Below are 12,479 nucleotides of genomic sequence, written 5' to 3'. Positions count from 1 at the left end.
CATAATCTCAGGGTCCTGGAATCGAGCCCCGCATCAGGCTCTCTGTTCAGCAGGGAGCCCGCTTCCCTCTCTCTCTCTCTCTCTCTCTCTCTGCCTGCCTCTGCCTACTTGTGATCTCTGTCTGTCAAATAAATAAATAAAAATCTTTAAAAAAGAAGAAGAAGAAGAAGAATACTACATAACCAAGGAGAATATATTCTAGGATCTTGAATGTGGTTCCTATTTCAGAAGCCAAAAACAGAATATTCCTTAGCAATATATCAAAGAAGTAAAAGCATATTATCATCTCCATATATACTGAAAAGTTACTTGTTAACATTAATTTTTCATTCTTAATTTTTTTAAGCCAAAAGAGGAAATACTTAACATAATAAAGAAAATCTGGATGGCAAATACTTAAGTTAAACAATAGATAATTCCTTTTAAATCTGCTTCAGTGGCTCCGTTGGTTAAGGGTCTGCCTTTGGCTCAGGTCATGATCCCGGGGTCCTGGAATTGAGCTCCATATTGCCATATCGGGCTCCTGCTCAGCAGGGAAGTCTGCTTCTTCTTCTTCCTCTGCCCTTATTCATGTGCTTGCTGTCTCTCTCTCTGTCTCACTCACTCTCTCTCTCAAATAAATAAAACCTTAAAAAAAAAAAAACTATAGTTTTAGCATTTCCCTGGAATTGTTAGCCAATACAATAATATAAGAAAAAATAATGCAAATAATAGAAAACACATAAACCCTATCATTATTTATATTCAGTGTAATTGCGCACCCATAAAACCCATAAGAATCAATTGAAAAAATAATCTAAAGAAATTAAGATTTCAATATTGTATAAAACTTAATTACTCTAAATATCTGTACCAGCATTAGCTATTTGAAAGATACAGTGGGGAAGGAGGATTCATTCATATGAGCAATGAAAAAATTAGGGGATCCCTCCTAATAACAAACCTAAAAGAGAATTTTTTTTTCAATTTTTTTTAAAGATTTTATTTATTTATTTGACAGAGAGAAATCACAAGTAGTCGGAGAGGCAGGCAGAGAGAGAGAGAGGGAAGCAGGCTCCCTGCTGAGCAGAGAGCCCGATGCGGGACTCGATCCCAGGACCCTGAGATCATGACCTGAGCCGAAGGCAGCGGCTTAACCCACTGAGCCACCCAGGCGCCCTAAAAGAGAATTTTTTAAGAAGTAAATTTTTGAATAAGTTAATAAACAAGTAAACCTAAAAGAAATTTATGTAACCTCTCTGAAAATACATTCCCTAGCTAAGATAATTTGAGAACTTATATTTATCTATTTCCTAAAACACCAATATGATGACAATAAGTGAGTGCTTAAAAGGAGGGAGTTCACAAGAATAAGTACATCAGAAGATTCATCAGTATACCAGAGATTTATATACATTTGTGGAAAATAGAAAATGAATGGAAGATTAGTAACTTACTAAATAGAACAGAGGAAGCTACCACATAGAAAGCACTGAGAAAGGTATTCACACAAAAAAAGATGGATGTCACAGAACTTTGGGAAGTTTTGGGAATTAGAAGCAACATGAACAATGGAAAGTAGTGATGTGAAGTAGAAGTAAAATTATTATGGAATGCACATGTGAAATGAGAATTGAGAAAACACAGTGCCACTGCCACAGTGCCATATATGGAGTATTAGTCCCAAGCAGAAGACTGGAGACTAACTCTATCTAGAAAATTCAACAGAGAAGAGACATTACGGAATGTTATACTTTTTAAGGTGAGGTTAATCAGATTGGGCTGAAAATAGGATAAATTCTACAAATGGAAGGCTTGGCTTCTTTCCCTGGCCCAGAAGTAGACCACATCTCGTTACCATGTAGAATATTGAAAGATTCTTCTCTGAAGAAGCTTAACAGTCTCAGAAAAAAGACCTCCACATACTGGTATGGAGTGGTGCATCCACCTTGGGAAACAGTCTGACAATTCCTTACAAGGTTGAACATAGAGTTTGTAACCCCACTCCTATTTATCTACCCAAGAGAAATGAAAACATATGCCCATGCCAAAATTTGTACAGAACTGTTTATTGAGGCACTGTTCACACTAACCAAGGGTGGAAACAACCCAGTGTCTGTCATGTGATGCATGGATAAACAAAATGTGGTCTATCCAAACTGGAATATTATTTGGCAACAAAGAGGAGTGAAGTAATGATACGTGGTATAACATGGTCGAACCTTGAAAACATTTGCTAAATGAGAAAGCCAGTCACAAAAAGCTATATATTGTATGGTTTTATTTATATGAAATATTCAGGCAAATTTATGGAGATAGATAGTGGTTGTTTAGGTCTGGGAGAGGGGGTAGGAATAGAGAGTGACTGCTAATAGGTAACAAGGTTTCTTTAGGGGCCAGGGGGAGATGAAAATGTTCTCAAATTAAATTGTGAGATAGTTGCCTAATTTTTTTTTAAGATTTTATTTGACAGAGATCACAAGTAGGCAGAGAGGCAGGCAGAGAGGGGGGGAGGGGGGGAAGCAGGTTCCCTGCTAAGCAGAGAGCCTGATGCAGGACTCAATCCCAGGACCCCGAGATCATGACCTAAGCCAAAGGCAGAGGCTCTAACCCACTGAGCCACCCAAGTGCCCCTAGTTGCCTAATTCTTAAACTAGAAACCACTGAACTACGTACTTTAAATAGGTGCATTTCTGTGTGTATTTTTATTTCAATAAAAGAGTTTGAAGTTTATAAAGAAGCAGTCAGCCACACTGGATGGTGCAGAGACATTATGTAAAATATGCTACAAAAAATCTATTTGATTTAACAATATGGAGGTCATTGGTGAATTTGGTGATTTCAATTTTAGTGGTGTGGTAGAAGATGAAAGTCAGATTGTAATAAATTGAGAAATGGTTTGGTTATGAAAGGGGAGGTCTTCTTAAGTGCTCTTGATTAACCAGTGAGCAGGTGAAGATTAAAGATTCTAGAGTGGATAACCAATACAAAAATGCCCCTAAGAAACATAAATGGAGTGGTTAGTCTTGTCTGAAAGAAGGATCACTTCCTTCAGTGTGAAAGGAGGAAATGATGAGTGCTGAAAGAGTTGTAAACTTGATAGAGTAAAGACAATTTCTCTTTAATGACCTCTGTTTTTCTCTGAAGTGGGAAGCAAGGCCATCTGTTTAAGAAAGTAGTGAGAAGGGGAAATGAGGAGAACAAAACAGCTGATTAGAGAAATACAGTAGCTTTGTCAGAACATATGTAGCACCCATTTAAGGTTAGTGGCAATGAATTTATATTGGATCTGCTCTTTGTTTGCTTGTTTCTTTGAACATTGTTTTATTTACACTAAGTTGCTCAACTATAACTCACAGAAAAGACAGATGTTGAGGTTCATGCAGTATTATGTTTTTGCCAGATTTAAGGGCGAGGACAGAAAGACTGTGGACACATTATTAAGAGCATTGTTAAATGAGTGATTGGAATGCCAGACCATCAAATTCAAGATGAGTAAGGGAGGGATAAAGGGAAGAAAGTATGATATTAATGATATTAATGGTCCCACCAGGACAGAGATTTTAGCAAATTTGTTCACCACTTTATACTTAGTCCTTAGAACAATGATTTTTTGAATTAATGGTCTGATGAGACCAATAGAGATAGTGGAAATAGTTAAAAAAGCAAGTTTGAAGGTAGCATGTGGGCATCAGAAAGTAGTAGAACATTTGAATTACTGAATTCAAAAAAGATGCCATTTTAATTGATGACACCTTCCAGGATATGACGAGAAAGTCTTGCTGAGAAAGTCTTTGACCTGAGATGTCAAGGAACTAAGAAGTCAGGGTGTTGGTCCAGTGTCATTCACGTGATGTTAACATTAGCAAGGATGACAGCAAAAGTTAAATTAAAGGGGAAGACTGAATCAAGTGTTAACATCTTCAGTGATTGAAAGCAAATGGGTAAATAGATGATACAGATGAAGAGAGGTTGAGAGTGGTAGAGCAGACGACAGGATACTCAGACTGATAAAAGTTGAATGTGGTAATGGGAGAATAGTTAGCAACAAGTTAGCAACAAGCAATAACAGAAGCAGTGACGATTCCAATACTACCTTTGGCCATGACACACATAGGGTATGTTGAGTATAAACAATGCCTACTGAGAATAATGTAGGGAAAGCACTGACCTCAGCAAAGAGCTAGGTTTCAGGAAAAAGAGGAGATTAAGGAAAAACTCTAAGAGGGGTACAAAATATAGCCAAGTCTGACATGAAGCAAAGTTCCAGAAGTGTTGGAAGGGATGGGAAGGGATGGGAATAAAGAAGGAGGAAGTACAGAATATAACAGAGATAGCAGTATTTTGCTAATCTGTGATGGATTGTAGTGGGGAATTCCTTCAGGCATTGACCTGTTGAGAGAAGGAATAAGAGACATAGTTGATTTCATCTCAAAGGACCTTGGACCTAACCTAAGTGCTCTTCATTAAAAATGGTGTTGTAAAAAATTGGTAAGGAAAAAATAGTCCCAGTATATAAAATGAAGTTAGTTTATACAAACCATATGTGTAGTATCCTTTTTTGTAAAATAAGAACAAGAATATGTGGATGGGTAGTACTTTTCAGAATGTGTGAAATATATTGTGATTTTTTTTTTTTTTGGTAGAGGCATCATTTGAAGATTTATTTACTTATTTTAGAAAAAGAGTGGGGAGAGGGGCAGAGGGAGAGAGAAAATCTCAGGCAGACTCCCCACCGAGTACAGACCTTGACATGGGGCTGTATCCCAGGACCCTGAGATCACGACCTGAGCTGAAACCAAGAGCTGGCCACTTAGCCAACTGAGCAACCCAGATACCCCGTATTGTGATTTTTTAAAAGACTAGCTGTCCAAAAATTTTAAAAAGCTGCTTATGAAGGAAGGTACTAAAATCTAAGCCATTGGACCATTCATTTTTTTCAACAAATATTTAACACCTGCCTTGTGTCAGATACCATTCTTGGCACTGGAGATAGTATCAATTAACACAATAATGACCCCATCCTCATGGAGTCTATTACTATTGAAAGAGATAGGCAATAAATCATGTATTTTAGGTAGTATTGAGTGATATAAAGAAAATAAAACACCATAATAAGATAAAGCGGCTATGGCATGATGGCTGTTTCAGACAGAGCGTTTAGGGAAGGCCTTTTTAAGGAGGTGGCATTAACGAACAGAGGGAGCAAGCAAGGTCTGACAGCAGAGCACCCTAAAAGATCATGTGCTCAGGCCCAGAGATAGCTGGATTGATGGTGACGAGCAGGATTTCAAGGGGGTGGGGGGGAATGACTTCTGTTTAGGATCATTAGAAATGCCTATTACACATCCAAGTGGAGAGATCAGGCAGCAGGTTGGGGATGAGTCTGGAACTTGGAAACAAGCTTCACATTGGAGCTCTATGTTTAGGACATACTGATATTATTAAAAATCATGTGAATGAATGGAATTGCCTAAGATATGAGAGCTGAGAATTGAGCCCTGGGACATGCCATCATTTAAAAGGCAAGAGAAGAGAAGGGTATTCAGGAGAGATCTGAAATCCCAAAAGATATAAAAGGGAATGTGAGGGGAAAGCTCCAGAGACCGCATCCTCCCCTGGGTTTTGTCTCAGTGTCATGCTAGGTCAGAGGCAACCAAAACTGGAGCAAGAATCTAGGAGAACAGAATTAATGCCAGTACAGCCTACTCCAAATTGCTTCCTGGATGGGACTGGCAGAATAAAGCAAATAAGCCCTCTGCTTATCGCCTCTCCATAAAGAAGCTTGTAAGTCAGCCTGTGTGCCCAGGTAACTCGGGAGTACTGGCTCTGTGAGGTACAGATGCAAGATAGGCCAATGCCTATGGCTCAAGTAGAGTACATACCATAGGGATGGTATTTGATAGATTGTGAATAAGTTACCTATCCCTTTAAATTGTTTAAATGCCAAACTCCCATCTGTCAGGCCAAGTTAATCAACTTTATAACTAACCTCCTGACACATACCACCTCAGCAAACTAAGACACACTGCTCACAGAACACAATTTGATAAACACTGCTCTTTGCTGGTATTTAGTATAAAATGCCATAGGAATTCATTTTTTATTTTGCTTTATTGCATATATAATTCTGGTATAAAATTGGGTGATTTCTCAGGCTCTGGTTTTTAAAGCAATCTTGGCTATTTTCTTGCTTTTTAATCTGCTAAATTATTTGGTCTTTCCTGATAGCAAAAGTACTGTTAAAACACTTGTTGAATGAAATTAGCCATAAGGGAGACATGAAATCTGAGATTCTTGTCTACCACAGACTTTCTGGTTCTTCTGCCACAATGTAGTCCATGATAGAAGATGGCTTCTAGAGAAAGAGAATTTTTGTGATAACAGCAGAACCATGCAGATAAGCATTTGTACTTTAGAGTAAATGAAATCATTGGCAAAAAGATAGCCCAGTTGATTAAGAATGTGGATATATTCATGCTGAGTTACAACTGGTCACACTATATACTTTTAAAATAAAATGTAGGGGCACCTGGGTAGCTCAGGGGGTTAAGTGTCCGACTCTTGATTTTGGTCAGATCATGATCTCAGGGTCGAGGAATCGAGCCCCAAGTCAGGCTCTGGACCTGCTTAAGATTCTTCCTTTCCCTCTCCCTCCATCCCTCCCCCTACCCACTTGTGCATGCACACACTCTATCTTTAAAAAAATAAAATAAAATGCAATTGGAAACAGCAGCCATTTTCTTCTTTTACTTTTCCTTTAGTTACACATCTAATTTATCTTGGTGGAAAGACTGAAGATACCCAAGTCCAGGAAGTCACAGTGCCTAGAGTAAAACCACTTGGCTCTGCCCCCTGACTTGCTGTTTGACACTAATCAGTTCACTTATAGCTCTCTGGACCTCAGGTTCCTCATCAGTAAAATAAGAGAATTATTTCAAATTCTGTCCAAGACCCAGTCCTCCATGACTAAGCATTACTGAGTGTTTACCGATACCCAGTTCTCCTCTCCTTCTGGAGCTACATGACTGGTTCTGGCCGCTCAGATAGAGAAGTAGTGTGTCACTTCCAGGCTGGAAACCTATGCACAATTCTTCAGTTTCCCTGCCCTGCCAAAACAATAGAGAAGCTTACATGTTCCACATGATGTAGCCATTAGAGAGTGGAGCCACTCTGCCTGGAACTATTTTGAGCCTATAAAATAAACATGACATATATTTGAGTTCTATGAAGCCATTGGAGTTTGACGATAATTTGTTCTGCCACATAAACTAACTTATCCTAATACATCAGGTCTAACTCTCTGTGGTTTTGTGGGTCACTCCTTCCATATTGTAAAGATCTTTTCTACTATATTGTATGTAAGAGTACTGTGAAAGAATTTGAACCCCACAACTTTTTTTTCAAATGATCAAATAAGTTGGTACCTACTAAATCAGTCTTTAAACACAAATCCCTCTCATTACTCTCTATTTTTTTAGCTTTTAGCTTATACCTCTGAAAGATTGATTTCTGGCATACTTTCTGATCCCCATTATTTGGGCTCTATTTTTTTTTAACAGAGAGAACAGCTCATTTATTTCCTCAGAGTATCTCTCCCTAGCTGTTTTAAGCACGAAAGTGTAATAGAAAAATATACCTCTCCATTGTTTCTAACTTTTAAAAAAAGTTTTGACAGTCTGTATAAACAGATGAATATTACCACAAGATTGCCACATGTTTCCAACGAAGACTCAAAAAAAGCCTATTCCTTGAGCATGAAGAAGGTCTGTCTCTGATAAAGAAACTTCCTTGGAAACAGTACCCAACTCTTGGTTTACACCTTAAATGAAGATGTTTCGGTTGAACATAGAAACCATTGTTTTGAATGGCAGAGATATAGAAATAGTGCCTTAATGCTGTGAGAATAAAATCTGCCCCAAAAAATTCTGCTCAAAAGAATTTCAATTTACAGTTTTCGTACCACAGAAAATTTGACATTTCCGTGCCTGAGATGTTAGTCTGATCTTGCCTGGGACTTGACGGCAGGCTAGCTATATAACTTAAGAGACCAGTGTAAAATGAAAATGTGGAACCCCTTGTTCAAAAAGGATGAAAATAAAAGTAGGAAGAGGGGCACCTGGGTGGCTCAGAGAGTTAAGCCTCTGCCTTCTGCTCAGGTGCCCCTTCTGCTCAGGATCTCAGGGTCTTGGGATCGAGCCCCGTATCGGGCTCTCTGCTCAGCAGGGAGCCTGTTTCCCCCTCTCTCTCTGTCTGCCTCTCTGCCTACTTGTGATCTCTGTCTGTCGAACAAATAAATAAAATCTTAAAAAAAAAAAAAGTAGGAATAAAATGTGCTGTTAAAGGTAACAAAATACAAAACTTTATCCTCTATAAATTTATATAGCCGTGACCAATAATGGTGATACATGAGTAATAGCATAAACCTACAGATAGATAAAAATTTCTATTTTTGAGGTCATAACTTTATATAATAAATAATACCGTATTAATATGATAATGACTGATCATAAGATTTTTCTGGCTCACTTTTCTTTAAATTCATTTATTAGATCATCAAAATTGATACATTAGCAACTTTATTTTAAATGATACAATTAAAAGCAAATCAGTCACTCTTGGCAAATGAAAGATTACACATAATATTTGGTAATTTTTAATTTTGAAAAGAATCTTTCTGCTGATACAACTGATACTGGAGCTGTTGGGAATATTTGATAGGCTTGGCAACACTAGGATAGATTTCTGATAAATGATTTCAAAATATAAATTCTAGTATCTCTTGAGCTGATGACACAGAACAATTTTTCTAAAAAGGTACAACTCTTTATGCACATTAGTTTTATGTATGTCAGAAAATCTAATTTTGAATATAAGTTCAGTGTTGTTTTTCTCTGGTATGTCCCATAACTTGTAGAGGTTCTATAAGAAACCAAAAGTTACTTAATGATTTGAATATAATTCAGAACACCTACCTACGCTTTCTATAACCGTATCTTCCATGACAAAGAAAAACTAATTTTAAAATTGTCATCCTCATTAATTGGTTCATTTGAAGCTACATGTGAAAATAAGAGTTTTATCCATCAGATGCAACAATTTTTACATTTAATTTCTAAACCCTTGGGTATTTACTTAGCAATGGTGCAGCTGGGTTTTGAGCGGGGAAGGGTTCTGGGTTTGTTTTGTTTTGTTTTGTTTTGTTTTGTTTTAGAGCAAGAGCACATATGTAAGTGGGGTGAAGGGGCAGGGCGCAATGGGCAGAGGGAGAGAGAGAATCCTAAGCAAGCTCCATGCCCAACCCAGAGCCTAACTCAGGGGCTCGATCGCAGGACCCTGAGATCATAACCCAAGCTGAAATCAAGAGTATGACACTGAACCAAGTGAGCCCCGGGCACCCCAATGCAGCAGGTTTTAAAACCTGATTCTAAACTCTTTGAAGAATTCTTATATCTCTTCAGTATGCTTTATTGCAACATCCATGTGTATGCTTTTATTTTATAATATTTTACTGATGTATATTGCCTAAATGCTACCATTCTCCTCCCTGTGTTCAGGCCGGAGAGCTAATATCTTGCCCTGGGGATGGGTTCCAGGAAAAGACAGGCAAGCCAGCAAGTGCTACCACAACTGCTGCTTCTCCTGCTGCCACCATTGCCATCGCCATCACCAGAATGCTCAGGTCCCAACCCCAGCCACTCCCTCAGAGCCCTGCAGCACCCCAGGCTGCTTTGGGCAGGAATGTGCACACCAGGCAGGCAAGCAGGCAAACACACTGCCTATTGCCCACTGTGCCTGTAGGCCTGAACCCGCATGTGCGTACCTTGCTTATCTCCTCCTCCGTTCACATACCTGCTCTCGTGTCCCATCAGACTTCATTTGTAAAACACAAGGTCAAAGATAAAATCAAGAGTTTCAAGACCACAACAGATCATTAAGCCAAGTCCAGGGTCGTGTGCGACTGCTCAAGGCTTCATGATCTATCTGTAGAAATTACCTGGCTCTGTGTATGAATATGGAGGCAGATACATTTATGCCTTTGGCTTTCTCTAGTGGGAATACATGGAAATGGGCTATGGATGAGGGTGTTATTGACCGCTAGTAGTATCAATGTCTCTGCTTCTCTAAGCCTACCCCCCTTTTTTTTAACTTTTATAGCAATTTTTTATTAATATACAATGTATTATTTGTTTGTAACATATAATTATTATTATACATTAATATAATATATATAATACACATTACATTTGTATAATATAATGTATTATAATCAGTCTTACACAATTCATAGCACTCACCATAGCACATACCCTCCCCAGTGTCCATAACCCAGCCACCCTATTCCTACCCCCTCCAGTAACCTTCAGTTAGTTTCCTGAGATTAAGAGTCTCTTATGGTTTGTCTCCCTCCCCAGTCCCATCTTGTTTCATTTTTCCCTCCCTTCCCATCATAACCCCACTCCCTGACTCTCAGATTCCTCATATCAGAGAAATCATATGGTAATTGTCTTTCTCTGATTGACTTATTTCGCTTTGCATAATACCCTCTAGTTCATCCACATACTTGCAAATGACAGGATTTGGGGGGGGGGGGTTGATGGCAGCATGTATTCCACTGTGTATATACACCACACCTTTTTTATCCATTCATCTGTTGATGGACATTTGGCTCTTTCCATAGTTTGGCTATTGTGGACATTGCTGCTTTAAACATTTGGGTGCACGTGCCCCTTGGAATCACTACATTTGTATCTTTAGGGTAAATACCCAGGAGTGTGATTGCTGGGTCATAGGATAGCTCTATTTTCCACTTTTTGAGGAACCTCCATAGTGTTTTCCAGAGTGGCTACACCAACTTGCATTCCCATCAACAGTATAGGAGGGTTCCGCTTTCTCCACATCCTCACCAACACCTGTTGTTTCCTGACTGGTTAATTTTAGCCATTCTGACTGGTGTGAGGTGGTATCTCCCTGTGGTTTAGATTTGTATTTCCCTGATCCTGACTGATGTTGAGTACTTTTTCATGTGTCTGTTGGCCATTTGGGTATCTTCTTTGCAGAAACGTCTGTTCATATCTTTTCCTCATTTCTTGATTGGATTATTTGTTCTTTGGGTTTGATAATTCTTTATAGATTTTGGATACTAACCCTTTATCTGATAGGTCATTTACAAATATCTTCTCCCATTCTGTCAGTTGTCTTTTGATTTTGCTGACTTTTTCCTTTGCTGTGCAAAAGCTTTTGATCTTGATGACGTCCCAATAGTTCATTTTTACCCCTGTTTCCCATGTCTTTGATGTTGTTTGTAGGAAGAACTTGCTGAGTTGAAGTTGAAGATGTTGCTGCCAGTGTTCTCCTCAAGGATTTTGATGGATCCCTGTCTCACTTTTAGGTCTTTCATCCATTTTGAGTCTATTTGTGTCTGTGATATTAGGAAATGACCCACTTTCATTCTTCTACACGTGGCTGTCCAATTTTCCCAACACCATTTGTTGAAGAGTCTATCTTTTTTCCACTGGACATTCTTTCCTGCTTTGTTGAAGATTAGTTGACCATAGAGTTGAGGGTCCATTTCTGGGGTCTCTATTCTATTCCATTGATCTATGTGTCTGTTTTGGTGCCAGTACCATACTATCTTGATGATTTTAGCTTTGAAATAGAGCTTCTGGTATTGTGATGATGCCAACTTTGGTTTTCTTTTTCAACATTCCTCTGACTATTCGGGGTCTTTTCTGGTTGCGTATAAATTTTAGGATTATTTGTTCCACTTCTTTGAAAAAAGTTGATGGTATTTTGATAGGAATTGCATTAAATGTGTAGATTGCTCTAGGTAGCATAGACATTTTCACAATATTTGTTCTTCCAATCCATGAGCATGGAACATTTTTCCATTTCTTTGTGTCTTCCTCAATTTGTTTCATGAGTACTTTTTAGTTTTCTGAATGCAGATTCTTTGCCTCTTTGGTTAGGTTTATTCCTAGGTATCTTATGATTTTGGGTGCGGTTGTAAATGGGATCAACTCCTTAATTTCTCTTTCTTTCTCTTGTTTTTGGTAGCCTACCCTTTTTTTTTTTTTTTAAAGATTTTATTTATTTATTTATTTATTTATTTATTTGACAGAGAGAGCACAAGCAGGCAGAGAGGCAGGCAGAGGCAGAGAGAGAAGCAGGCTCCCCACTGAGCAAGGAGCCCAATGTGGGGCTCGATCTCAGGATCCTGAGATCATGACCCAAGCTGAAGGCAGTGGCTTAACCCACTGAGACACCCAGGCGCCCCTAGCCTACCCTTTTTGATGAAAATGCTGGACACCAAGGCAGTCTTTTCTTTGGAGGGAGCTCTTCTTAGATTCAGATAAGAGTTTCTTTTCCCAAGATTCTAGAGAGAATGGGAGTAAGACAGCAGGATGGAACTAACATTTATTGAGTATTTAATGTGTTAATATATACCAACCTATTCATTTAATCCTAACAGGAGTTCTCTTAGCCCCTTATGAATGAGA

The 12,479-nt window shown here is 38.6% G+C and overlaps 1 protein-coding gene across 8 annotated transcripts in view; it reads left to right on the top strand.

The window, feature by feature from the left end:
• The window catches only part of KIAA1328, a gene marked incomplete at its 5' end in the record, with an annotated part of 323,665 nt that overhangs the window by 304,275 nt on the left and 6,911 nt on the right, over nt 1-12,479 (top strand). The gene's annotated exons all lie outside the window — the stretch shown is intronic.

The sequence above is a fragment of the Mustela nivalis genome, assembly GCF_964662115.1.
Source record: "Mustela nivalis genome assembly, chromosome: 14".
NCBI classification, from domain to species: Eukaryota; Metazoa; Chordata; class Mammalia; order Carnivora; family Mustelidae; genus Mustela; species Mustela nivalis.
The sequence above is the reverse complement of the archived record's forward strand: the minus strand, read 5'-3'. Positions and strand labels throughout refer to the sequence as shown.